The sequence below is a fragment of the Eschrichtius robustus genome, chromosome 1 (assembly GCF_028021215.1).
Source record: "Eschrichtius robustus isolate mEscRob2 chromosome 1, mEscRob2.pri, whole genome shotgun sequence".
NCBI lineage: Eukaryota > Metazoa > Chordata > Mammalia > Artiodactyla > Eschrichtiidae > Eschrichtius > Eschrichtius robustus.
The window spans coordinates 169518992-169546902 of record NC_090824.1 but is presented as its reverse complement, the minus strand read 5'-3'; the positions used below and the strand labels follow the sequence as shown (position 1 = coordinate 169546902).

At 48.6% G+C, this 27911-nt stretch overlaps 1 protein-coding gene and 1 non-coding gene across 3 annotated transcripts in view; both read left to right on the top strand.

The window, feature by feature from the left end:
• The window catches only part of ENTREP2 (endosomal transmembrane epsin interactor 2), a 414304-nt gene that overhangs the window by 131710 nt on the left and 254683 nt on the right, over nucleotides 1–27911 (top strand). The gene's annotated exons all lie outside the window — the stretch shown is intronic.
• Nucleotides 10802–10908, top strand: LOC137777734 (U6 spliceosomal RNA). Its single transcript, XR_011076605.1, has one exon. It is a non-coding gene; the product is annotated as a U6 spliceosomal RNA (small nuclear RNA).

Below are 27911 nucleotides of genomic sequence, written 5' to 3'. Positions count from 1 at the left end.
CAGATGAAAAGCATTCTGGAGATTGTAATGTGAATGGACTTAACGCCCCTAAACCGTAACCTAAAAACGATTAAGATGGTAAATTTTGTGTTCTATGTACTTTACTACAATTTTTTAAAAAACCCAGCAAATGAATAATTAGTTCATTTGGGGTAAAATATTGGTATACTTTTGGATCATCAAAAATTTTGGGCGGGGTGACTTCCCTGGCGGTACAGTGGTTAGGAATCCACCTGCCAACGCAGAGGACATGGGTTTGAGCCCTGGTCTGGGAAGATCCCACATGCTGAGGAGCAAGTAAGCCCGTGCGCCACAACTACTGAGCCTGCGCTCTAGAGCCCACAAGCCACAGCTACTGAGACCGTGTGCCACAACTACTGAAGCCCGAATGCCTAGAACCCATGCTCCGCAACAAGAGAAGCCACCACAATGAGAAGCCCGCGCACCGCAACGAAGAGTAGCCCCCGCTCACCGCAACTAGAGAAAGCCCGCATGCAGCAACGAAGACCCAATACAGCCAAAAATTAATTAATTAATTAATTTAAAAAAAATTGGGAGGGGGAACCAACTCATATTTTCTGATTTTTTTTTTTTAATTTTTATTTATTTATTTATGGCTGTGTTGGGTCTTCGTTTCTGTGCGAGGGCTTTCTCTAGTTGTGGCGAGTGGGCGGCCACTCTTCATCGCGGTGCGCGGGCCTCTCACTATCGCGGCCTCTCTTGTTGCGGAGCACAGGCTCCAGACGCACAGGCTCAGCAATTGTGGCTCACGGGCCTAGTTGCTCCGCGGCATGTGGGATCCTCCCAGACCAGGGCGCGAACCCGTGTCCCCTGCATTGGCAGGCGGATTCTCAACCACTGCGCCACCAGGGAAGCCCCTGATTTTTTTGATACTGGTATAAGCCTTGACTTGGAGCACAGTCTCAACTATTACATTTGGCTAACAAACTTATGTGACAGTTGAATTAAATAAAGTTGGCATTTATTAAATGAAGGGAAATAAAGGATAGCGGGGTTTTCTGTGACAATACAAGGCAGTAAATTTACAAAATAGGACAGCATCAGGCATGTCCAACATTCATGAAAATAGGTAAAAACACATTTCTTGCAATCAGCCTAGTGTTGTCAATATAGTTATTGTCTTGAGAAAATCCCATTTGTAGAAAATAAATGCTCTAGAGTGAGGCACATAAAGTTGTAACTTGACAAGTTTTTCCATTAAGTGAAAGCTAGAAAGAGATCAGAAAATAACTGAAAAGCTGAGTAGCTTTATTTCTTGTCAATTTAGTGCTCCTAAGAAGACTTAACTTCTAGGTGTTATTCACCACTAAGTGCTTATTAATTGGGAAAGTGAGGCTGGTGGCTTGGACGTTCGCTCCTCACCTGGTGGTCAGCCAGCATCTGTAGTTTTCCAGTGAGTGTGTAGAGGTTTTAGCTTAGAAGAAGCCTGACAATCTTTTTGTAATTGCTAAATATCTCAAATATGTCAATGACTTGACTCTAGTTAGACATGCTAATTTAAGAATTGCAACTGACACGTGGATGGTTTCCTATTTTTTGGAATTGAACTGTTAGTCTGAAGCCATTGTCTTTAGGTATTTATACTTAAGATAGGAAAGTAGATCACTTTACAACTTTTGATGAAGGCTGGTCACATATTAACGTGGCTCTGATGGCATTTGTGCCAATCCAGGGACTGAATTGAGAATTGTGTTAACAGAAGACACCGCACAAAGGTTGAATTCCCCAGCACAGAGCGAGGGCAGGGGGCCCGTCACCTTCCTGGGCCGAGAGCCTTGCTGCATAGGTGCGGGGGGTGAGTCACTCGGGAAAGGTAAGTCTCCGTGGGACCCCGGCTTCACCACCTCCTGGCCTTGCCACTCCACCCACGTCCCTTAACCGGTCTGAACGCCATTCTCTGCGGGGTGATAAGTCCTTGGTCATCATGATAATCCTCACATACCCTAATGTATGACTTCTAGTTTGATTAACATACTGTACCTATGAAAACTTAAGAAATGACTGTTTCTTATAGTAACGGTGAAGAGTACCTAATGAGGCCAGCGGTCCTGCCCAGCTCCCTTCACCCCCTGGCACAGCGCGCCTGGCCTCCAGGAGGATGATGGGGACTCACCGTTCTCGCCTAGGGAATGTTGCAGCAACAATTTTATGGTGCTATCACCCCAGCGTAGCATGTCCCTCCCTCCCCATCATTCTAGTTTGTTTCGAGCTTACATGCTGAGCAAACTCCTGGGTTGGCCAGAAGAACCAGGGCTGGGTTGGCCAGAAGAACAGCGGTGGGTGGAGGCCGGCTGTGCACCACATAGCGAGTGGTGGAGACGGCAGTTTCTTGGGACCCCTGTCGATCAAATGTACCAGAGACAGAGGCCGTGGGTGCCCTGGCCCCGCACCTGGGAAAGTGTAAGTGCAGACACCTTTGAAAATCCACAACTCCGGGTACAGTAAACGTGGGTCTGGACGAGGCTCTTTGTTTGAGGAAGAGCAAGCTGAGAAAAAGTACTGTGGCATCTAAGAAAAAAACATACTGCTGCATGAAAGAAAAGGGGTGTCTTCCTTAAGAATCAAGAGAAAGTGAACAAGAGTAAGAGCCAGAGAAAACATTGTATTACATAGTCATCTCCCTCAGTAGGGAGTTTGCCCTTTTTATATGAAAGTGTATTCCTAGCTCTGATCGTTTAAACATTACGGCACTGGGAGAAGTTGGGCAGACCTGGGGTCCAGAGGAGGGGTGACCATGACCTTGGCTCACTCCTGGGGACGCCTCCAAGGCTGAGCAGGGGCTTGGGTGGGCTCGATTGCTGTCCTGCTCTGTGGTGCCCGAGGCTCCGACTCCGGGCTCAGGACCTACGCTTTGGGGCTGAGACCAGACACCCCCTTCCTTCAGGTCTGGGAAAGCCACTCCCCCCACCCACAGGTTACGGGCGAGAGGTTCCTGTCTGGCCGCCAACTTGCTGCATGGAGTTCAGGGTTTGTGTGGTCCACGTTGGTGGGAAACAAGGTCAGACTGCAGATCTGGGTTCTGAGGAGCCCCTGGGGCATCTCTCAGGTGTACCTGCCTCTTGCTGATTGGTGGGGAGGGGACGAGGGTCCGTGGGGACATGAAGAGAGGAGGGGAGCTTGGCCAGAACAACCTCTGCCCTTAACCCATGAGTACAGTCACAGGGATACATAAGAACAGGCGCAGTGAAGCACACGGCAGCGGAATTGGGCCCTGGTGTCAGCACCCACAGGACGGGCATTAATCAGGGCTCAGGGCTCTCTCTGACCCCTTTGGCACCTCTGCCCCGAGTGCCTGAGTCAATTCTGGTGCAGATTTCCCGCAAAGCCTCGGGGCCGGGGCCACTGTCTTGAACGGTACAGCTGCTTCCCAGGGTGGGAGGTCTGCCAGGGATGAAAGACCGGGGAAGGGTTTGTGCCCTTACTGACCTCAGGGCCGTGAGCAGGTCCCGTAGATCAGGGCTCCACTCATTTTCACGTTTTAATTTCTAAACTTTTAGGATCAAAGCTGATATTCACCACAATGTAAGGAAGCCAAGAAGTCAGTTTCTTAGCCTACCCACGGCTGCTAAGAATCAGTGACTGGACATGGACAGCCAGGCGTGCTGGCCTCTTGTATCTCTGCTGCTGGGAGTTGCACTGGCTGTGACACCTCCTGGCCTTTGAGATCCCTCTCTTGCCACTTCCTAAGAGTTCTGGGGAAGGCAGGTCTTGGAGTGGTTTGGGGATGCTGTGTCCATGACAGACTGTTTAAATAGCAGAGGGGTCAGTGCTCCACCTATGGTCTCTTCCCATGTTACCTAACAAAACATTGTTTGCCCACTTGTTTTGAAGAGCTAACGTTGAATGATCCCCCAATCAAACTGATTCTTATCTCTTCATCAAACTCACTTCTTAGTGTATCTGTTCAGACTTTCTGCTCTAACCACGGAAATCTGCTCATTGTACATGAGTTATTCCTTCCTGCTTGCTGCCTTTGCACACACCCTCTCTTTGCTAAATCTTATGCCTCAAAAATCTGAAAACCCTCCTCCAGGAAGTCTTCCGTGATTGCCCTCAGGGACTCCTAAGCTCCCCTTAGCCATTAAGTTGCTTGTATTGTGTTAGTTTGTGTTTGTGTGTATTTGAAATACAATCCGCAGAGGTTTTGTGTGGGACTGTCCCCCATAAGGTTGTGAGCATGGAGAGCAGGCCTTGTGCCATCTCTGCCTGCACCCTGCCCATCCCCCTACAGTGCCTGCTGCTGCCCGTGGAGAGAGCCTGTGGTGTTTGACCGCTGACTGATGGAGAGACTTGGAATGGGTTTAGTGTTGATTTCAGAGGACAGTGCCTTGGGGTCCTCCCTCAGGTAACGGCAACTGTCTCCACCTCTTCCACCTGCTGGTCCTAGATTCATATCCCTGTTCTTCTCTGACACCTTCCCTGCAGTTGGATTAATGAGAGTTTGTCCTGGCGTGCCCCAGCAGAAGAGCATATAATAGTATCCTGGCCCAAATTAAAACAGAACTCATGTGGTATTGGTTCAAGGTTTGCTACTATACAAACAGAAGTGATGAATGGAAATGATATCCTACAATCCTCTAGATTCTAATATATGAAAACAAGGTAATGCAGTTTTGTGCAGAAAGGAGCACTGGCTGAGTGGCAGAACATTAAGTTAGGTCCTCACCTAGCATCATACACCACAGTAAGTTTCCAGTGGATAACGTAAAAAGTAAAAGCATAAATGCACTGCTAAGAAATATGAGTGGCTGTCTAATTGATCCCTAAAGAATAACAGTAGTGGTAATGAGAATGGCAGCTCTGTCAGTCAGCAAGTGCTGCATGACAAACCACCCTGGAACTTCCCAACAGCAACTCATTCAGCCTGTGAGTTGGGGTGGGAATGTGTGCTGGGTGTAGCCGGGTGGCTCTCTAGTTGGGCCCACTCAGGGGTCTGCAGGGATGGCCTCCTGCACGTCTAGTGGGGCTGGTTGTCAGCTGGGGGCACATCAGGAGTCACTTGGCCACGTGGTCTCAGCCCTGCAGGGGGGAGCTCCTTCACAGGGTGGTAGTGGGTTCTGAGAGTAGCAAGAGGGCAAGCCCCGATATGCAGGTGCCTTTCAGGTCTCTGCCTCACCTGTGCCTCTGCTTTCTTGGTCTAAGCAAGTTAACAGTCAAGCCCAGCTCCAGGCAGGGAGAAGGACTCCGTCTTTTCACAGGAGGAGTGGCCGTGCGCTAGACTATTTTGCAATCTGCCACAGGCACTCTTCTGAGTACCCTCCGTGTATCATGTGTTAGTTATCTCCTGCTGCATAAAAAACGCCCCCTAGACTTAGCAGCGGAAAACAACCAACGCTCGTACGTCACAGTTTCTGTGGGTCAGAATCTGGGCACGGCTTGTCCGGGTCCTCGGGTCAGGGTCTCCCAGGGTGCAGTGAAGGTGTCAGCCAGGGCTGCGTCATCTCGAGGTGCCGCCCAGGGAGGGCAGGGGGACCTGGGTTCCAAGCTCACTCGGAGGCTGTGGGCAGGCCCCTGGGCACTCCTCAGGCTGGACCTGAAGGGGTTCCATGTGAACACCAGGAGGAGGGTCATTCAGGGCCAGCTACCAGATTGTCTGCCACATACTGACCTCATGTAGTGAATGCACTCTCATTATCTTCCTTTTTCAATCAAGGAAATTGAGGCAAAGAGAGGGTCACGCAGTGGGGGAGCCCGGGGTTGGATTCCCGGCTGAAGGACCATGACACTCTACTTGCGTGGAAGACATAATAAGGGAAAGATTGGAACAGCTAACCACAAATGCATTAGCATCCCGTGTGCCTCACCAGAATTGGCAAGTCAGGACATAACACTGTCTACCTGCCAATCCATCCTTATTATACTAAAAGCAGTCATAAATCAATAAGAACACATTACCATCAGATGGAAAAAGTCTGCAACAAACTCTGGTCAGCATGTCACTGAAGAACTATGAAAGGCAAATAAACAGAAAAGTGATGAACCCCACAAGTAATCAGAGAAATGCAAATTAAAACACTTCTTCTTCCCTCCCTCCCTCCCTCCCTTCCTTCCTTCGTTTTCCACCAAACTGGTGAAAGGTCTTTCAAATATTTATCCTCAGTGTGGGCCAGCATATAGGAGGATAAATGCTCTCATACCCACTGGAGGCAATGTCGATGGGTGTAATCTTGTGGGAAACAAATGTTTATACCCTTTGACTCAGTCATCCTCCTTTGAAGGGTTTATACGAAAATCAGGGATATCAATAAAATGTATGTGTGAGGATACTCACTGTGGCTTTATTTATCTTAGTTGGAAATTGGAAGCCACCTGAATCTCTAGCAATAGCAGAATGGTTATAGTAGTCATTTCTAAATTATATGGCCATTAAAAGCATATTTTCAAAGAATATTCAGTGGCCTGGGGGAATCCTCATGTTATGTTAAGCAAACACAGCAAGATTCCTGCTACAGTAGAATTCCAGTTTTGCACAATGCATGTGTGCAGGAAAAAAAAAACACCTGAATGGAACCAGGTCAAAACATGAACAGTGGTTATCTCCAGGGGGTGATGGATATTATTTCCTTTATTCTTTTCTGTGTTTTTGCCACGTCCTTCCTGGAGGATGTATTACTGTCAAAACTGGACACAAAGGCGGCCTGGAGCATCAGCCAAGGCCTGTCCCTTCTGTGTGGCCCCGGGACGGAGCCACCAGTCCCCTCCCTGGGTGTCTGCTTCCCAGAGGTGGAGTCCACGGACCCTTGCGAAGATTCCACTCAGCAGGACTGAGTGTTCCCTGTGTTTTGAAGTCAGGGCCAGACACCCATGGTTAACCTCTCAGTTAGGTCAATGTGTGTTTTTAGTCCCTCCGAAGACAGAGGTTTGTAAATAGACTTGAACTTCAGTGACCCCTCCATGCCCACCCCCACTCTGAGGACACAGTTATTAAAGTGTCGGCTGGACATGAAAGCCCTGTGATCTCTGCCTTTGGGGACGTTTCTAAGTTTTCTCTCCCTGCACTGTCCCGTCTGGTGACAGCTGGTGACCGTGGCTGTCTTCTCAGGGGTCCCTTGGTGTAGCATTGACCTGGCATTTAAAACCCGGGATATTTCTGGTCCCATCCTTCTGTTGTGTGCGGTCAGTACCCCCGCTGACTGTCACAAGGCTGGGAGGAAGGGGGGTGGGGCGCGGTTCCTTTCCTGTCGGCTCATTGTTTGGGTCTTTGTCATCCAGTTAATTTCCTTTTGGCTCCTCTGGGCTGTTTCACCCATTTCTGCTCACTTTTCCTGCGGCTCCTCCAGCCTGACCCGGCCCCTGGCTTTAGGTCCTGCTGACCCTTCCTGCTGCCTCCTCTTCCTGCCGCCCCTACTTCCTGCGGCCCCTACTTCCCGCCGCCCCCCTTCCGGCCGCTCCCACTTCCGGCCGCCTCCACTTCTCAGGGGGCATGACTGCCCCGTCCTCTTACCCCCTGCTTGCTTTGGGGGTTTGTCTTTGAGTGTTATGTGAGGCACCCCTTAAATACATTCCTTTAGATGAAAGAAACGGTTCTATAGTTGAGAGGTGACAGCTCCCGGTAGTAAAGTGTTTAAGGAAATAAGGCAGGAGGAGGTGGGGAGCTTGGGGAGCGGCACCCACGTCTGGAGGATGGACAGACGCCCCCCCGAGCAGCAGCAGGATTTCCTTCCTTCTTCTTCGGATCTGCTTTCTGAAGCCAAGGCAGGTAGGACTTTCGTTTGGTGCAGCGTGAGGGACCCTGATGTCAGAGTGCACTTAGAAAAATGCAATGTTAGAGCCCAAAGGTCATCTGTGTTCCAGGTTCAGCGTCTTCTTAGCCAAAGTTGGTTGTGTCGCAGGGTGACAAGAGGGCCCCCCTCCCTGGTGTTTCCAAGGCTCCTGGCAGCTGAGGGTCTTGGGTTACCTGTTCTGGTTACTTCTTGCTCAAAATCCCTGCCGCCTGGGGTTTCCCGCCATCTGCTTGCCCACATTGCCTGCGTGGAAGTGACGTTGGGGTAGTGTGGGTCCATCAGCTCCTGACTCAGGGCTGCTGAAAAGCAAACAGCCAGCGACAACCTTAAGCCACTACGTGTGTGTGCATTGGTGTAAATGAAATGTGTATTATACCCTTCCAGTCTGGGTTTAGGGAGTTATTTGAGAGTTGTCTCTGTCGGAAAGTCTACAAGATGAAGCTAGAAAATACGCATTTCAAAGGAGCCAAGGTAACAATATAAAAAAACAGGCATTTCATATTCTAGAACTTATCTGTTTTTTTCAAGAAACGCTTTTTAAAACCCTTAAATGAAGACTAAGCTTTGTAATTGTCTATTTGAGCATTGCCTCCAGGCCAGCATTGCCAGTGAGCGGGTCTCGCGGGGAGCAGACCTTCTCAGAGCACCGGCATGGGATGGGCTGGACGGGGGCCCCTCGAGGGATGCCTGCAGGGTCCAGCCTGCAATCTCGGTCCCTCACAGACGGTGAGGACCTTCCTGGGGTGGGCAGGGGGAGCTGCCCGGCTGTTCCTGAACCAGCTTTTCTGCCCAGTCATGCCACATCGTCCACAGCTGCCCTGGCCCCTTTTCCTCCTCCTTGGTTGGACGTCCCCAACTTTTTACCGGCCCCTCATTGGCGTCCCATGGCCCCCGGTCAGCTCTGGTGGTGACCGCCTGAGTGGTCCGTGTGCTGGATTTGCAGGATGTTCAGCTGAGCCAGTGGCTGGCCTGGTCCCAGAGACTTTTATGGAATGAGGCAGAAGCGGGTGGAGAGATGTGAAGAAATCCTGTGGCCCTGCCAGGTGAGGGCTGAGATCTCGGAGCTGCCACTTCCTTGTCCTCAGCACTTCAGCCCTGTACCCAGGGACCCTCGTGCTCTTTCCAGGCCCCAGGGGGATTGTGACAGGGTCACTGGGGCTTGCTGGGAGCCACCCGGGGGAATGGGCATTTGGGCAAGTGCTGATGGTTTTTCTTATTCAGAGCTGTCAACATTCCTTCATACAAGTGATTTCACCATAATTGAAAGTACATTTAAAAGATGGAGAACTCTCCTCCTCATGTGTAATAATCTACAGAGTGTTTGGCTACTTAAACCATAAAGTGATACAGAATCTTTGAGTATGGTAAAAATAGTAAATAAAGGTCTTGAGTCCGAAGTCAGCACATCATTTTGGTAATGGGTTCAAAGTGTAGCTGTGGGTATGAGATCTGTTTTCTTCTCTAATCGTAAAGTTTTCGTCATTTTTCATCTTCTGTGCTTTAGTGGTCCTTGAGGATGAGAGACATACTGGTAACTTATGCTGCTGAGTGTCTGTTCTATAGAGTAAATAAGGGGTCATGACCCATGTTCAGCATGTCATGAACGTAGAGAGCTGTCGGTGTTTGTGTGCGTCTCACCGGCCAGTCTCCTTCCCCCGCTCCTCCCGTGTCCAGCCAGCGCTGCAGTCTTCTGTCTCCCCAGAGGTGGTCCACCCTCTCGGGCCTCCCCGGGGCTTCTGCTCACATGTGTCCCTTCGTGGAGGCCGTCGCAACCTGCCGCCTGCCCCTCTGATCCTCGTTCAGATGTCACAGGAGGCTCCAGACCTGTGCGAAGGCTGCCCTGCTTCCCCGGACCTCAGTGTTTTCCTTTCTCGTCTTCAGTCAGACCCCTCTGGTTGGGGTAGATCAGTTTCCTAGATGAAAGGAAAAGCCCAGTTCGGCAACTACGCTTTAATGTCCGGTTCTCGTTCTCATCTGGCCCATCCTGCAGTGACCGTAATAACATCCTCTCTTATCTCTTTTGAGCCATTTCCGAAATGAACAGTGTTTGTTTTTACATGAAGGAGTGTTTCCCCAAAATTCCCAGCAGGTGTGTTGTTCGATCTAGCGAGCCTCAGAATCAGAGACCAGGTGCACGCGTTTGGGGGCGGCTTGGAGGGTCTGCTGCCTTGAGCTCCTTGAGGCCAGGCTCTCCTTTACTGACCAGCAGGGAGGGTGCGGTCTGCAGGTGGCCTCGGGGGCCTTGGGGGAGGGGGAGGACAAGGGGATGGTGTTCTTTGAGTTAAGTGTCCCTAGGTCATCATCTCTGGAAAACCCACGTTGTATTTGTGTATCTTCTATTTTCAAAGACGTTTTCAGATTACTTTTTCCAAAGCTAATTTCAAATAGTGTGAGCTACCTGGAGAAGCGGATGGAGAAAGTGAGATTAAATCCAATCCTCCTGGTTGAGCCGTCTCATTTTCAGCTTTACTGAGGCAACGCAAAATTTATCATGGGAAAGAGTTTTCAGAAGCTTGCATGTGAACTGTTTCATTACTGATTCGAAAAGATAGAGCTCTGCATTCTTTTGGTCCTTGAGATGAACACTTTCGTTTGTTGGTTTCTCTGCCTGCCTGTGAGCATCACGCATACGATTATGTTGGTCGTATCAACGCTCAATGCCAGGGCACTGGCGGAAAGAGTCACTAATGCCATTTAGGGTACAGTACAGAGTGGACTTTGTGACCCAGGTCGACTTTCCACAGCAGGCAGTCAGAGCTGCCCTGCTTGGTGCCCGGGTACCGATTCTGAGGTTCCTGAAGGAGATGAATTCCGTATCAGGAGCATCCCTACGTCAGGGCTGAAGGGCTGACGGGTGCCAGCCACAGGGACTCCTGAATGTCCACTGTGTATCTTCACTTCACGTCTGCAAGCCCCCACTGTTCACGAGGGATGTCGTTTCCTCCCTTTGTGCTGTTTTAAGGAGGGCTTGTGTCCAGACAGAAAAACGATCCACCTGCAGGCCAGTGTTTTTACAAGCACACCTGGTAGCTTAAAATTAGAAAGCAAAGGGTCTTGTGATCACTTCAGCAGCACCTGTACCAAAATTGGAACGATACTGAGATTATTAGCATGGCTCCTGTGCAAGGATGATATGAAAATTCGTGAAGTGTTCCATATTTTTGTACACCTGAAACAAATATAATATTGTAGGTCAACTATAATTCCATAAAAGAAAGAAAGGAAAGGACCTTGTTACTATATTTATTAAATGGAAAACTTAAATAGTTGGAAGTTACATTCGCCTTATTTTTAAGAAACTAAAAAGTTATTCAAGAACCTGGATAAGTTTTTTTGGGTTTTTTTTTTAATTTATTTTTTGGCTGTGTTGGGTCTTCGTTGCTGCGCGCGGGCTTTCTCTAGTTGCGGCGAGCGGGGGCTACTCTTCGTTGTGGTGTGCAGCCTTCTCATTGCAGTGGCTTCTCTTGTTGCTGAGCACGGGCTCTAGGCACGCGGGCTTCAGTAGTTGTGGCTCACGGGCTCTAGAGCGCAGGCTCAGTAGTTGTGGCGCACGGGCTTAGTTGCTCCGCGGCATGTGGGATCTTCTGGGACGAGGGATCGAACCCGTGTCGCCTGCATTGGCAGGTGGATTCTTAACCACTGAGCCACCAGGGAAGCCCCCTGGATACTTTTTGGATGGGATGGGAAGTGGGTGGTAGTGAGGGGACCTCAGCCTGGCAGATCATGAAGCTGTGTGCTGCTCAGAACTCCCCGCACCATGCGTCTGGTGAGGGGGAGGCACGTCTGCTGGGTAGCACAGGTGCTTAGATGTGTTTCAGCCTCATCCAGCCACAACGGCTTCTTTTCTCTGCGAAAATCTTCGATGGCTTACTTGATTCAATGTGCTTCAAAAGTTGGATTACTTTTCTAATTTGTTGGATCATGGTCCCAACAATGAGATATCACCTCACACCTAACAGAATGGCTATTGTCAAAAAGACAAGAAATAGCAAGTGTTGACGAGGATGTGGAGAAAAGGGAACCCTCCTACACTGTTGGTGGGAATGTAAATTGGTGCAGCCACTATGGAGAACAGTATGGAGGTTCCTTAAAAAATTAAAAATAGAGTTGCCATATGATTCAGCAGTCCCACTCCGAGGCATGTATCCAGAGAAAACCCATAATTCGAAAGGACATATTCACCCCAATGTTCATTGCAGCACTATTTACAGTAGCCAGGACATGGAAGCAACCTAAATGTCCAACGACAGAGGGATGGATAAAGAAGATGTGGTGTGTATTTACAATGGATTACTACTCAGCCGTAAAAAAGAATGAAGTTTTGCCATTTGTAACAACATGGATGGACCTGGAGGGTATTGTGCTAAGTGAAATAAGTCAGACAAAGACAAATACTGTATGTTTCCACTGATATGTGGAACCTAAAAAATAATTTTAAATTATTTGACTTGTGTTTCCAGTTACAGAAGGAGTTTATGCTTATTGTAAGAATTTGTGGTTGGCAGAATAATAGCCACCACCACCACCACCCCCGACAGATGTGCACATCTTAATTCTGGGGACCTTTTAGGTTACGCGGCAAAGGGGATGTGGATGGAGTTAAAGTTACTAATCAGCTGACCTTGAGAAGACAGGTTGCCAGGCATTATCTGGCTGAGCCCAGGGTCCTTCTAGGTGGGAGAGGGAGAGAGAAGAGGAGAGCTGGAAAGAGATGTGGCTACGGTGAGGGGTCAGAGAGACCACACAGCTGGCTTTGCAGATGGAGGAAGGGGCTGTGAGCCAAGAAGTGTGGGAAGAAGCTGGAAAAGGCTGGGAAATGGATTCATCCCAGACCCTCCAAAAAGGACGCAGCCCTACTGGCACCTTGATTTCGGCCTAGTGAGACCCGTTTCTGGCTTCTAACCTACAGAACTGTAAGATGACAAATTTGTGTAGCTTTGAGCTGCTGACTTTGCGGTAATTTGTCACAACAGCCATAGAGAATGAGGACGGAAGTGAAACAATATGAACCGTAAAGAAAAGGCTGATTCTACCCTCTCCCTATCTCATGGAGCCACTGGGGACTCAGGCTCCTCCTCCTCTCTGCTTGCTGCTTTCAGCATTGGGCTCTGCCCCACGCTTCTGGTCTCAGGGTTACAGCAGGGTGACCTCCTATCCCCATCATATGTCTGCTGGGCAGCAAGACCTGGAAACAGAAAGCACCTGTTTCAGGGAAGAAAAAGTCTTCAAAGCAGACTTCCACATGCATCTCTTTAGCCAGAACGGGGTCACACAGCCACCCCAGGCGAAGGTGGTCTGGTGGTCTGGGAAAACAGTGCTTGTTGGACGCATTGGCTCCCCAGCAGATGGGTCCTCTGTGAGGATGGAGGCAGGGGGGTCAGCATTGGTCCACAGCTTTGTCTTCCATGGTCTTTGTCTGAGGTCCAGCACATCCGTACTTCAACCTTGTTGGTGCTACGGTCCCTCCCTTCTCTAGAGTCAAGGTCTCGGCCTACAAGTGGTCAGTACAGGACCATGTGTCCTCTTTTCAGAGATGTGTTGCCTCTCTAGCCGTCTTCACTCAAGGGTTTGCCGTTAGGTCATGCATTCCACACCTGGTCATCCAGCCAGTCGTTGTGTGAGGAACACCCATCTGAGCGGCGGCCTTGCCCCGAGGCTGTTTTGATGGTCTAACAGATGACGACTTGATCCTGCTCCTTGATTCTTCCTAACTCACTCATTCCCAGGGCAGAGCTTCTTCCCTGCATTTCTGGTGTTTGGGAATGCGGTGGGCATGCTTGAGACCCCAGCACAGGGAGAAGGTCTTGGTCCGGGGGAGAGCTGGTCAGAACCTCGGTTCCCCTGTGTGCACTGGTGGCCTCGGCAGTGTCTGCAGGATGCCCACGACAGTGGCTGCTGGGGACCCCTTCGCTCTGACCTGTGTAGCACAAGGGGGCTGGTGAGCAGCCGCCCCTGAGGGAAACGTGGGAACAGTGACAGCTGTAAAGGCCACCAGAACCTCTGCCCGCTTTAGGCCCAGAAGTGCGTTGGGGCCTCCCAGTTGCCAGGACCCATGTCTACACTCTGTTCCTAAGAGGATGAGAATGCGAGGTGTGTCTCCTCCCAGATGCTGCCCTGGTTTGAAAGGGCTGTTGGGGAGAGGGGGTTGGTCACCACCCATGGTTTCTGTCTGGCCTGGGCCCAGGCTGCTGCCCTGACTGTGCCATCCTGTGAGTGGACACCTGTGTGGCCACCAGGGCCTGTTTTGCTGAAAATCAGGACAAACTGCCAAGAAGAACCAGTTCTCAGCAGAGCCCGCTGCTGACCGTGGCCCAGAGTTCCCTGTCTTTGATATTACAAATGAAATATGATTTCTTCAAGAAGAAACATTCTAATGAGGGCCGGGTTCCAGGGGCTGTTTCTCACAGCTGGTAGAGCACAGCCTCCCAGGTTAGTGGGGGGCTTGTTGGGGCAGCTGCTGGCCTTTACCCGATGCCTCAGGGGGCCCCACGTACCTGGTTTGGACAGTCATCTCCCCACGCCAACGTTCACAGGGTTTATCTGATTTATATAAGGTTCACCTGGAGACATGGATGCATCCTATTCCGAATGCATCCTGCCCCTTTCTTGACAGTGGATCTACACTGGGGAGATGGGGTGATCACCAGGTGCAAACTCTTCCATCAGGACCCAGACGGGGAGTGTTTTCTTGCCGTGAGCGCTTCCATTATCACAGGTTGTCAAGGTTGAGATGAAAAGATAAAATCCGTATCTTGATGACCTCGTGTGTCAGTGTTGGTAGCTGTTTGTAAGTCTAGTGTATTTCCATGGACCACAATCTATACAGTGTGAGATTCCCTGTCTACTGAGCTCTGTGTGCCCCGTCCCCCGCGCCGTGGGTGTCCTAATCCCTCTCACCTCACTCTGCTTTTCCCCGCTTTCCCTGTAGCTCCTGACATACCATATAACTTACTTATTTATTACGTCCATTGCTTTGTCGCTTCCTGCCCAGGTGTGCACTCCCTGAGGGCAGGGATCTTTGTCTTTTTCCTTGGTGTGTCCCTGGCCCCTTGAACACTGCTGCTTGGTTCTCAGTAAATACAAGTGAATGAATGGAATTTGAGGCAAAAATGATCTGACCCAGGGACTTCTGGCTTGGTCCTGTCTTCCCATAGATGTGCTGGAGGCTTCACTGTGGACCAAATGCAGAGCATCTCGTGCCTGAGGGAGCCAGGGCTCTTCCCAGAGGGGTAAGGGTGGCTGGTCCCCGAGGATATGGCTCCATCATTTCTGAGCGGGAGCCCCAGGAGCCAGCGCCTGGCTCACCCTCTCTTGTCCTCGTTTAGTGATGAACCACGTGGCGGGAGTGGCCACTCCCCCAGCCTCGTCCTGGAGGGAGGACAGCGTGAACCTGAGCCGCTGCAATCCCCGGGGACTGATCGGGAGGTGGGAAATGGACTGTTATTCCTATAAACCAGTGAGATTTTGAGTCAGATGAACAACTGTGAGACAAGAGAGGTTTCTAGAACGAGAAACACAGATGTTGGAGAGGGAATGGTGTTGGTGTTGTCTGTGTCAAGTTTGAGAGTCTAGGGGGGATCCATGTGTAAGTGGGATGAGCACACGGTGGGAGTGTCTGGAGCTCAGCAGAGGCCCAGGCTGGAGAGGAAGACTCGGAGCCATTGCCACAGAAAGAGCAGGGGGCCAAGAGGGTGCCTGAGCTCCCCTGCTCTCCTGGGAAGATAGCGAGGGACAGAACCCCGAGGGACCACCATGTGACACTGCCAGGAAAGAAAGCAAGGAAGAATCACTGGAGATGGTGGCAGAGAGTCAGGAAGCAACATAGGATGATTTGGGGAATTCGATGAGATGGTCTCTTGTGAACACTGACCGGCACGGTGCCTGGCAGTGGGAGCAAATGGCCCACAAACAGAGCTGTGTGAGCATGGGATACACACGTGTGTATTCATAAATGCGTGCCCAGCCTTATTTATAAAGTGTGTTCACACCCACACACCCACACACAACTGTCCCTCAGGGATCGCGGGGAAGAGCCAAGGCAGCAGTGGGTTTGCAGCGTGGAACTTGCTAAACAGCATCAAATTCTACTGATTTCTGAGAATGGTCCATTGGCTTGGGCAGTTGGGTTATGAGTCACTTAGTGTGGGCCACCAGCATGCACACACAGAACTCTTTTCATTGTCCCAAACAGACACTGTGCACCTGTTAAACACTAACTCTCCATTCTCCCCTCCCCCCAGCCCCCGGCAACTACCGTTTTACTTTCTGTCTCTTTGAATTTGGCTGTTCTAGGGACCTCATATAAGTGGACTCATTTAATGTTTGTCCTTTTGTGTCTTGCTTATTTCACTCGGGATAATGTCCTTAAGATTCATCCATGCTGTAGCAGGTGTCAGTGTTCCCTTCCTTTTTAAGGCTGAATAATATTCTGTTGTACGGATAGACCACATTTTGTTTATCCATTTATCCGTCGATGGACACTTGGGATGCATCCACAGTTTAGCTATTATGGATAATGCTGCAAGGGACATGGGTGGACAAATACCTTTTCAAGACCCTGCTCCCACTGCCCTTGGGTATATACCTAGGAGTGGAGTTGCTGGGTCATATGGTACTCCTGTGTTTAATTATTTGAGGAACCAGGGGAAGGTTAGTTTTTAGGATGGGGAGACGGTCTGTGTGCTGATGGGTGGAAGGACACAGCAGAGAGGCTGAGGGACATGGGAAGGGATGGAGCAGACCCTGGAGGAGAGGGGTGTGGGATTCAGGAAGACGGGGGGTGGGGAGCAGTGATGGGGGGCTCTGAGGATGGTGGAGGGGAACAGGCAGGGAGAGCCCTTGTGTCCAGGGCCGGCCTGCCCCATAGTGACAGGCCTGGGTGACTTGGTGTGGCTGGGGAACAGGGATGTGAAAAATGGCAGCTGAGTTCTTTTTTTGGAAATATTTATGGTGACACCGGTCGTCCCAGTTTTGTAGTTTTCTCCAGTCAGACTTGGAAACTTGGGGGTGATCTTTTTCAACATGTTAATGTTCAAAAGTGGTGGTATGATTATATAGATGAAACGTTAACTTGAGGTTACTTCAGAAAATTTTATGATTAATGCATAATATTATTCTGTTGTAGGCAGACTAAAAGTGTTTTCAGTACATATAGTAAGTACTCTGTGCAAAGTGACATGCATGTTAGCTGCACCAGGTGTTAAAACAAGAAAAGGAAATTACGTCACAGCTATAACAATTAATTAATGCGGTGGGGTAAGATGTGTTCAGAAATCAGTTTTTAAGAACTAGAGTGTTTTATGATTTCATTGAAGGAAGTTCAAAAACAGGCAAAGCTCATCAATGGTGGTAGAAATCCCAGCAACAGTGGTTGCCTATGAGGGTAAAACTGGGAAGGGCACAGGAGAACTTCCTGGGGTGGCGGAAATTCTCCTATCTTGATTGGGATGTTAGTTACAGGGTGTATGTATTTGTCAAACCTTATACATAATTGTATTCTTGTGGTCTGTGAATTTCACTGTGTGTAAATTTTACCACAATAAAAAAATTGGGGCATAAAATAATCCCATAGTGTTATGATACCTTCTCAGGGAATTAGACACACCAACAGAAATGAGAACAATGGCTTTTAAAGGGTGTTATAGCCACAAAACCAAACTGTCTGCAAGGTAAAAATTCCTTGGAAATCTGTTGAGTTCAAGGTCAGTATTATGTGGCATGAAACAGGACCTTAGAAATTAATTTCTGTGGGGAGGTAGGAAGAGAATGTTTTATGTGTGTGTGCAGACATAGATACACACACACAAACGTATATGTGTCTCAACCTGCTGGTATAGTTATCACACAGGAAATCATAAAAATCACAGTCATACAGCATTTATACAGTGTTATGGGCTGAACTGTATCCCTGTAAAATTCATATGTTGAAAGCATAACATCCCATACATTCAGAACAGGACTGAATTTCCAGATAGGGTCTTTAAAGAGATAATTAAGGAAAAACGAGATCATTAGAGTCAGCCTTAATCTAATCTGACTGGTGTCCTTAAGAGAAGAAGAGATTAGGACACACATACAGAGGGAGACCATCTGAGGACACGGAGAGGACAGCCGTCTGCAAGGCAAGGGGAGAGGCCTCAGGAGACACCAGCCCGCTGACCCCGTGATCTCAGACCTCCAGCCCCCAGCCTGTGCTGCTCTGCTATCCACATGGCTGTCAGCATCTTTGTCTCCTTTGACCCCGTTCGTAATGTCCCGTGGGGAAGGCAGGGCAGATGGTAACTGAGGCCTCAGGTAGAATTAGGTGGCAGAGCTCACTTTGGTCATTTTGCACCAACTCCCGTTGACCCTCTCATGGGGCAGGGTAGCTACTTCCAGTTGACATCTCACTCAGTCAGGACGTGTTGTAATACCTGGAAATTTGAAAGGATATGTGCACTAAGGTTCTTGTGGCTCAAGACAGACCTAAGTGCCAGATCAACATTCGTGAATTTTATTTCTGTTTTTAATTCTTATCACCAGTTGGCCTTCATCTGTGCTCCTTGGGTTTTGCGGTGTTAGAGCAGCGGTGCGTGAAGCCTGGGGAAATCGCATCCTCCTCTGGGCACTGACTGGTCCAAGGACTCTGCCACCAAGGGCATAGCCACGCCACACACAGCCCTTAGAGTCTTCCACATGTAAGGGATTAGATGTATTTATTATGATTTAAAAGCAGTACGGTGGCATCCTGAATACTGAAGAGCATAAAATGGAAAGTCAACGTTTCTCGCCTTCTTCTTGCAGCCCCAGTCCTACTTCTGGTTCTCAGGGTCAGGTTTTAGTTCCTTTGCTTGTTGCCTGCATGAATGTAAATCGTATGTTTACATTGCTCTTTTTGATATATTTTAAAAATAAAGTGGACTTCAAGCATACGCAACAGGTCCAACCCTAATCCTTTTATTCATACACACTCTCTCACCATTGCATGCATGGCCAACCTTATTAAATTCGTTATTATTTTTAGAAACATAAGTACTTATAAAACCCACCACTGCAATCAAAATGGGTCCTTCACAATAGGACCCATTTAACCCCCTGCTTCTCCCCACTCAGGTTAACCCACCGCCTGAATCTTATCTAATTCCCTCACTTTCCTTTTTATATACTCTTATTGTATCTATATATGCTGTTCGGCCTGTTCCTCTATCTCATGAAATGCATTTGAATCTTCCAAGTCCGTTTTCCCCTGCAGGTGGGTTGCCTCTGTGATCTTTATAAGGGGGGCCGTCATAGGGGTGGGACTGTGTGAGGCTCTCCCCTTCATTACGTCTGTAATCTCACTGCTGCCCATGGGGCTGTGGGCTGTCATTTCCCTTTATTTACTTATTTATTTATTTTTTGGCTGCGTTGGGTCTTTGTTGCTGCACGCAGGCTTTCTCTAGTGCAGCGAGGGGGGCTACTCTTCGTTGTGGTGCACGGGCTTCTCATTGTGGTGGCTTCTCTTGTTGCGGAGCACGGGCTCTAGGAGCACAGGCTTCAGTAGCTGCAGCACACGGGCTCAGTAGTTGCAGCACGTGGGCCCTAGAGCGTGTGGGCTCAGTAGTTGCGGCACGTGGGCTCAGTAGTCGTGGCTCGCGGGCTCTAGAGCGCAGGCTCAGTAGTTGTGGCTCATGGGCTAAGTTGCTCCGCAGCGTGTGGGATCTTCCCGGACCAGGGATCAAATCCATGTCCCCTGCATTGGCAGGTGGATTCTTAACCACTGCACCACCAGGGAAGTCCTGTCATCTCCCTTTTCAAAGATGAAAACACCAAGTTCAGCTTGTGATGTGTAAGTCTACACAGCTGCTCAAGGCCAGATCAGGGTTTGGATCCAGGTCTGCTGTGTTCAAGGCTGTACTGATCCCAGTGTCCAGCTCTGCTCTTAGAGCTTCTGAGTTTGACTCTCCAGGACGGGGCCTTGGCAGCTGTAGTTTTGACTTGCTAGCTAGGGGACTCTGGCTTTTAAATTTTGTATTGAATTCTTGTTGACTTTCACTCCTTGTTCCTACTTAAGTAACTGACATGTTCCTGTATGCTGAGGCCGGGGCTAAGATGACGCCCAGTGGTTGTGGCCATGGGAGTGTTTTTTAAGGGTAGATGTTCAGGGCTGGATGGGGGGGTGAGTTCTTGGTCACTCAGGAGGACACCACTTTTCTCACTCAAGAGCCACGGTCTTGGGGGGAACTGTCTTATTTGAAAATATTCTGGGAATTCACCTCTTTGCTGCCAACACCAATGTGATTTGCATTTATTTTGGAAATCCAAGCACATTTTATCTAACCTACAGGCACTAATGAAGAGCTGATGAGCCACTGGTTCAAATAAATGATTACAGTCGGCAAGAGAAGTGCAAACAGGACCCTGATGAGTGATAATCAGGAGCAAGAGGAAGGGGTGATCTTATTAATTATCCAAACTCTAAATCTAGCTCCAGAATTTTGAATAATAAAAGAAATTAGAGCTGGAATGTTATGTAAAGTGCTCACTTACTCTTAAAACAGGCCACCTGATACAGAAGACTGTGTTTGTAGGACATCCTTCAACATTTATTTATTTTTGTGTTTAGAACTGGTTACTCATCTCCTCTTAGAATCCAAATAATCAGTTTATTTTAGTAATTTTAACATTTACTTATTTAATTGTTATATTTTACAGTGAGTTGCAAAAACACTGCAATTATGGTTTCTTTCTTAAATCTGGGCCTTTGGCTCACGTGCTCAGGAAAGAAAGTTTGACAGTCCCCCACAGATGTCAGGCTTTGAGAACTCATCGTGGACTGGAAAGAGCCCCCAGTTTCTTTCAATGAGCTGATTTCCCACTGGCCTCTCGCACGGACTGGAGATGCTGAGAACTTGCAGGACAAGCCAGGGATATCTTCCTGGGCTTCAGTTTGGGACAGTTAATGAAGCAGAATATGAAAGACAACTCAAGATTAAAACAAGGTTTTAGTGACATTTTTTATATGCCTGGCCCCCAGATCCAGTCAGTTTACTCCCTTCCAGCCTTCTGAGTCCTTGGAAAGATTTACAGTCAGCAGGGAAAACAAGGTAAATTTGACTGAAATTTTGTCTAAAGATTCGGTATGTACTGAAGTAATATGTTTTAAAATATAACATTATGGGAAATCCAGCTCATAATGTTACAAATATGTTTGAAAAATATTTTCTACCAAGTAATTATTACTTAAACTAGTGGATAAGCCATGCACTGGTTCATTTTAACAATTCAGCATTGAAATCGTTGTTTCCTTGTATTTTGACTCTAACTTCTGGATTCATTTAATTTAAGAGTATCCTAAAATTGTCAAGTAAAACCGATCTGTTTTCAAAATTTTCTCTATACTGGGCAACCAAAATTAAACTTAGAAGTCAATTATCTTCCTGGGCTGGTGTGACTTTGGCTGTCCTGTATAATCCCATTTTCCAATCTCAGTGTTCTCTTGATTGAATCTATAATACATATTTAAAATTTGAACTTATAAAATAAATCTCTGCTAACGAAACACCTGTTTTAAATAATGGATTCTGCATAGGAATTTCTCTGGGGAATAAAATTTTCTTAAAGTTTAAAAGCTGCTGACCCCAAGTCCTTGTCCCCTGGAGGCTATGTGCCCACATTTCCTTGCGATGACCGCAGTGGTTCTCTGCCTATACAGATGCATGTAGACAAGACCCGTGGAATACTGCTGACATAGAAAAGATGATTTGAGTATGTGACACGTGAATCAAACAGGGACGTGCTTCTTCTCCACGTGAAGGTCAGGTGTTTTACAGTGTGATTCCTGTGCATGAACAGAAAATGACAGTTGGCGAGACCTGCAGCATCTGAACTCCTGCCCCACGGAATGGTGGGAAATTCACATGTTCTCACTCTGAGTGAGATGACCAGCTGGACCGGTTCCATGGACCTGAGTGTTCTTAGCCCAGGGCCTGGATCTAGCTTTGTCACCATTGTCCTGTCTACTACATTGGTTGCCTCATCAATAACAAAGTGTTTAATAACACATATATATATTTTTAAAATCACATTATCTTGAAAGAAGCTGAGTGAGCGCCTTATTTTTATGTCTGATCTTCCTCTCCTCCTGTAAGGCAGCTTGATCAGAACCGAAGGACAATTTCTAAAACTATCCTATAAAGATGCTTTGAAGGCTTGAGTAATTTTTATCATCCAAAAAAAAAAAGAAAGAAAGAAAGAAAACGATGATATTGACAAACATAAAAGTTAAACAAGCAGTACTGGAAACTTGCCCCAAGCACCATCCAGGATGCACTACCTTGGGACAACGTGGTCCCCATTTGCTTTTTCCTGGGAGTGCCAAGTTGATGTACCCAAATCTGGGTCTGGCTGCGTCTGTGGGTTTTTGAGGAGCTGGGGAGTCCTCCCTTGAAATTTGCATTATTTTTCTCTCTTTGAGGACTTGGAATTGGCAAGTTCACTCCCACCCTGGAACTTTCGGGTGAGCAGACGGGCTACAGATCTCTGAGTTCACGGTTATGCTGGCTTGAAGATACAACACTAGTGGATTATGGCTTCTGGCTTAATTAGATTCCATAGGCTATTTTTAAAAGATTGTGTTCAGTGATCTTTTTTTTTCTGTGAAGAAGTATCTTTGATTTTTAAAATAGTTTTAATTCTTAAATTACTATACAGTAAAATTGACTGTATAGTTCAATGAATTTTAACACATGGGGCTTACAGTTCTCTGAATTTTGACACAAGCATATCTTACATGTGCTGGAATACAGAATCGTTCCATCACCCCAGAAAACACCCTCGTGCTTGTCCTGTATAGATGAACCTCCCCCAACCCGTAGGTGCTGGCAACCACTGATCTGCTCTTTATCCCTGTAGTTTTGTCTTTCACAGACAGTCATGTAAATGGACTCATACAGCTTGTAAGCTTTTGAGATTGGATTCATTTGCTCAGCATAGAGCCTTGGAGATTTATCCAGATTGTTACTGTATAAATAGTTCATTTCTTTGTTTACTGAGTAGTATCCCATTGTATGAATGTACCTGTTTGTCCATTCATCCATGGAAAGGCATTTGGGTTGTTTCCAGTCTTCTTTTTTTTTTTTTTTGACAATCAGGAATAGAGTTGCTATAAACGTTAGTGTACAAGTTTTTCTGTGAACACCTGTCCATTTCTCTAGGGTACATACTCAGGAGTGGGCTTGCTGGTCAGGATACGTTAAACAAATAAGTAAAATAATCCCTGCAAATGTCAAAGGCCATCTCCACTCAAAAGGAAAATGCGGGGAAGTCGCTGAAATGAGGAAACACAGGTTTGTCAAGCAGGGAGGAGCAAATAGGGAGAAAGTAGGGAAGAGTAAAACCAGCCGTCCAGTCCCCTTGACGCCGCAGGCCACACCTAAAGTGTGGCGGCAGGAAACAAAAGTGTCCCCGAGTTGAGAGTAGTTTCTCAACCTTGGTCACATCTGAGATGCCCTGGACGCCATGAACTCCCACTTTGAGAAACCCAGTCTTGGAGTCTCGTGACAGCTGGCCCATGTCTGCCGTGCTGTCCTGTTAATCTTATACCAGAATCCCACTGTGAAAAGTTCATCTTCAACACAAGGCTTTTTTGTGGTGTGAGACACGGTTCGTCCCACTTGAGGCTTTGCAATGCTACGGAAGTAATTCGGTCACTGATGCTTCAGGTCGAGCCCACTGAAGCAGGACTCTTGTCTTCTTAGCTGTTTGCTCGCAGCGTGTGGATGCGTCTGTGTGCATCTGGGTGCCTGTAACTGACAGCCTGAGGTCCTCTCAGGGACGTTGAACCTGATTTGTGGTCCGTGGCACAGCTGTGGGTTCCCATGGGGCGCTGAACAGGTGGGGGCATGTGGATAAAAGGCCAGAATGTGGTTCTCATCACACAAATGCCCAGTGATTAAACAGTGTCTCATGTGAGCTGTGTTTGGGAAGAACCAGGGAACGATTGACCATGGAGACCTCTGCGTCGGGGAAACGGGTCTTTCTAAAAGCTTTCATGATAATACCAGGCCCGTCCCAGGTCACCAGTCTCTTTTGAAGCAGAAACAATGAAGTACATGGACATTTGCCCATGGGTTGCTGGGTTCTGCAGTCACGGAAGCCCATGGACATGAAAGACGGCAGGGGATTCTTGAATCCCTAAAACCAAGACACGAGAAGTGCTGTGCTCGCGGAGCCATGGCAGCCACGTGTTCATCAGTTCCTTCAGCAGGTCCTCTAGGCATCTCTTTCCAGGGGCCGCTGCTCGCATTCTCTAAGACAGGCAGAGAGTAAACCGACCAGCAAAGCAATCTGCAGTATAATGCCTGGTAGTAATAAGTCTTACGATGACAGATACGGCCAGGTGTGGGGCTTCAGTGACAGGACTGGTGGCTCTGAGTCGTTAGGTAAATGGATCACCTTTTTTGATTCTTTATGAAAAGTTAAGGGGGTTCTGTTTAGGGAAGGAGGATGTACAGGCCTCAGGGCCAGAAAGGACTGGTACCTCCTTCATTGTAGGGGTCCCCAGATTTTCCAGTGGAAGACTTCCTTGGATGTCACGGGGGTCTCCCCCTGGGGGACAAGCAGTGGAAGAGAAGGAAAAGAAGGAAAACTGCGGGAGGCTTCTCCTCCTGGGATTGGGCTGTGGGGTCCACCTTCCAACATGTGATGGGGGAACCCTCTCTCGAGTTATCAGGAGGCACATTGTCAGAAAAGGAACCTTCTGGGAATTATTTCCTCTTGATTGGAAGAATGCGTTTTTAACTATGCAACAGGAAGGAAGATTTATACCATTAAATAAATTGGCCTCTGTGGATATGTGAATGAACATGAGCAGCCTGAAGAGAGAAACATGGGTACATGATCACTGGCATTTAGGACTTCTGAGGGCAAAGGAGATCTTTGATCATTAGTTCAAAGAAGAAATGAACATCAAAAGGGAAAGGGGCAGCTGTGATCCTTCCGAGGCAGGAATTAATTTCATGATTAGATTCTGGTCACTCACTGCTGTGCAAATGCACCCAAAGGCCCAGTTCTCAGGGGGAGGGAGAAACCCACCAGGATGATGTTGGGGAGGACACAGCCACAGCCACCAGTGGTGGGGCCGGGGGGTTCCAACAGTTGGAGGGCTCGAGGTGCCACCACCCAGGGGGCCTGGCCTGGGGAGCTGGGGGCGTGACTGAGCCTGGTTTATAGCCGGGGTGCGGGGTGGGAGGCAGGAGGCGGGAGGTCAGTGCTGGACCAGCCGTGGAGCGGCCTGAGTCCAGGCCCGCAGGGATGCCTGGGGGCTCCTCCCAGCAGTGTGGATCAAGGGCCTGCGGGTGCTGCGGCTGGCAGCTGGGAGTGCAGGAGACGGGGAGGGCGAGGCCGGGATGGAGCAGGCCCCCTGTGCTCTTTCCAGCCCATTTGCACGGGGCCTTGCTGTGGTGATTCCTGCAGCCTTGGTCAGCAGCTGTCCCCGAGGCCTGCTGTGTGTGCCGGGGACTAGGGTTCCTGGCTCTAGTGGAGTTTACGGTTGAGGGGGAGAGGGTCAGGCAGAGACCCCTCCCCCAGGTGTAAGGAAGTACAGACGAGGACGATGACACTAGAGCAGTTTTTCGGGAGAACCTCCTGGGGGAAGTGAGGTTTAAGAAGAGACCGGGGTGGTGAAGAGGCGTTGGGGGAGAGGAGACCTGGGGGCAGAGCATCCCAGGCAGGACCGGTGAGCAACTGAAATACAAAACGGAAACCCACGCGAGAGCCGTGGCACAGTTGTTGTGCTTGAGGGACAGACGGAGGAATGGGGTGGCTGGTCAAGTGCAAGGGGAGGGCCAGGGCTCAGGGCTGGAGGTGGGTTTTATTCTTATTGCAAAAAATTCCCATGTCGGTTATGAACAGCAATGAATGTACGGGAGTTATTTCGAGTTGACAGAAGTCTTTAATTTAGAATTAGGGTTGACACATTGAGAAAACATGGCACTGATTTCATATTTAACACCATCCACTCTGCTTCTCACTTGAAGCTAGGTGGATTTGGCAATGATACGGTATATTACGGCCAGAGAGCCATTTCCGAGCAACAAAGGATGAAGTCTCCTGCAATTTGTCATGGTTTTTCTAACTATCAGAATAGCCTGTTCACATTGAAAGAAAATGCAAATGCGTCGGTACTCCCATTATTTCAGACCTCCTAATCAGACTGGTCTGTGTTCACTTCATTAATTTGAAGAATAGAAAATGAGGATTCTTAGACCTGGAGTGAGAGGAAAATGGATTGATCTCTGCTTCCACCTCCCACTCCTTGCCCTTATAAAAATTGCAATATAATTTTTTTTTCCTGTGAAAATAAACTTATACGATTTATTTTGCTTTTTAATTTATTTACTGATTTTCCTCAGGCTGTGCTCCATATACACTGCTCCTGGAGATGCCAGGGATTATAAAATTATAATCCAACTGATGAGTTTCCTGTTGCTTAGGTCTAAAAATAATTTTAACAGAAATGGTTATGTATAGATTATATAAATTTTGGGGAAGGGTTCCACAGAGTAACTTTTACTTTGCGGGTTACATTTTTGTTAAAGGTGTGCCTGTACAATCTTTCTGGGGCGAGTTATGGAAATACGTTGTTAGGAGAATGATTCCAGGCTGCATCCAGCAGTTGTAAAAGATTCAGGATGACCCATAGGTGCCCCCACAAGTAGACCTGATTTGTAAACATTTAGATTCATTAAAAAGATGAGCTATGTGGAATTGTTTACTTATGAAAGACTGCTTCATCACAATAAAGCCATGCCGGCAGGGGCCAGAGTGGCTGAGCAGGAGGGAGAGTTGTGTGCTTGTCCAGAACATGGATGCTGGAGCCGATGGCCTGGGTTCACATGCTGGCTCCCCTGCTACCAGCCATGTGGCCATAGTGTAAGTCTCCTGGCCACTCAGACCTCTGTGTTTTTCTCCTGAGATCATAACGGTCCCTCCCCCCTCGGATCCCTGTGGAGATTAAACAAGCACAGTTTGGGCACATCATAAGCACCCATAACTCTCAGCTGTAATTTGCGCTTCTGGAACGGCGCATATTCGGGGGCAGAAGAAGCCAACTCTGCTTGATTCAAGCAAAAAGGGAGTTACTGGAAGGACTTGGGGAGGGTGGGAGCTCCTAGGAGCAGTGCCCGTAAGACCAGGAACAGGGCAGCCCTGGCGGCCTCTAGCACAGAGTCATCAGATACTGTCCGTTTCGTCTCCCAAGACTCAGAGTGGGTCCTTGGCTATTTTGCAGGAGGCGGTGACCTCCAGGATCATTAAAGCCTGGTCAGATCAGGCCTGGTTGTGCAGAGTGATCCTTTCTTCCTCCCTCACTCCCTCATCCACCCACCCATCCACCCATACATCTACCCACACACCCATCCATCCATCCATCACCCTTCCATCCATCTACCCACCCCTCCACCCTTTCATCCATCCATCCATCCATCCATCTACCCATCCACCCATCCATCCATCCATCCACCCTTCCATCCATCTACCCACGCATTCACCCTTCCATCCACCCACTCATCCATCCATCCACCCACCCATCCACCCTTTCATCCATCCATCCATCCATCCATCTACCCACCCATCCACCCTTCCATCCATCCATCCATCCATCTATCCATGCATCCACAATGATCTGAGTGCCTGCTCTGTGAGCCAGGCCCTGTGCTGGGAGCTGGAGATGCAGTGTTGGACAAGACAGACCAGGTCTTTGCCTGGTGGGCTTACATTCTGGAGCAGGGAGACAGGTGATAAATAAGCAAACCATTTCATATGGTGACAGGTGTTGAGAAGGAGATAAAACTGCAGTGCAGTAGATAAGGGCCAGGGCTCTGCTTTGGACTGGGGCTCAGCGAAGGCCTCTCCCTGAGCAGGTGACATATGAACGGAGATGTGCATGGTGGATGGAGCCTTCTGTCAATGGGGAGATGGAGTAAGGATCTCTAACTCACCCTCTGCTTCTCTCTCTGTCCTGTGTTGTCGAGGTCATCTGGAGGTCTAGTTGGTTGGCCTCACCATCACTTGGATCTAGGGACCTGAGGGACCATGTTGCTGGCCCTGACCTTCGTCTGCCCCGTCCTTGGCCTGGGGAGCCACATCCATCCCTGTGAATCTCTGGCTTCCTCGCCAACTCCTGAGCCAGCTTGGGGCCCCGTTGGA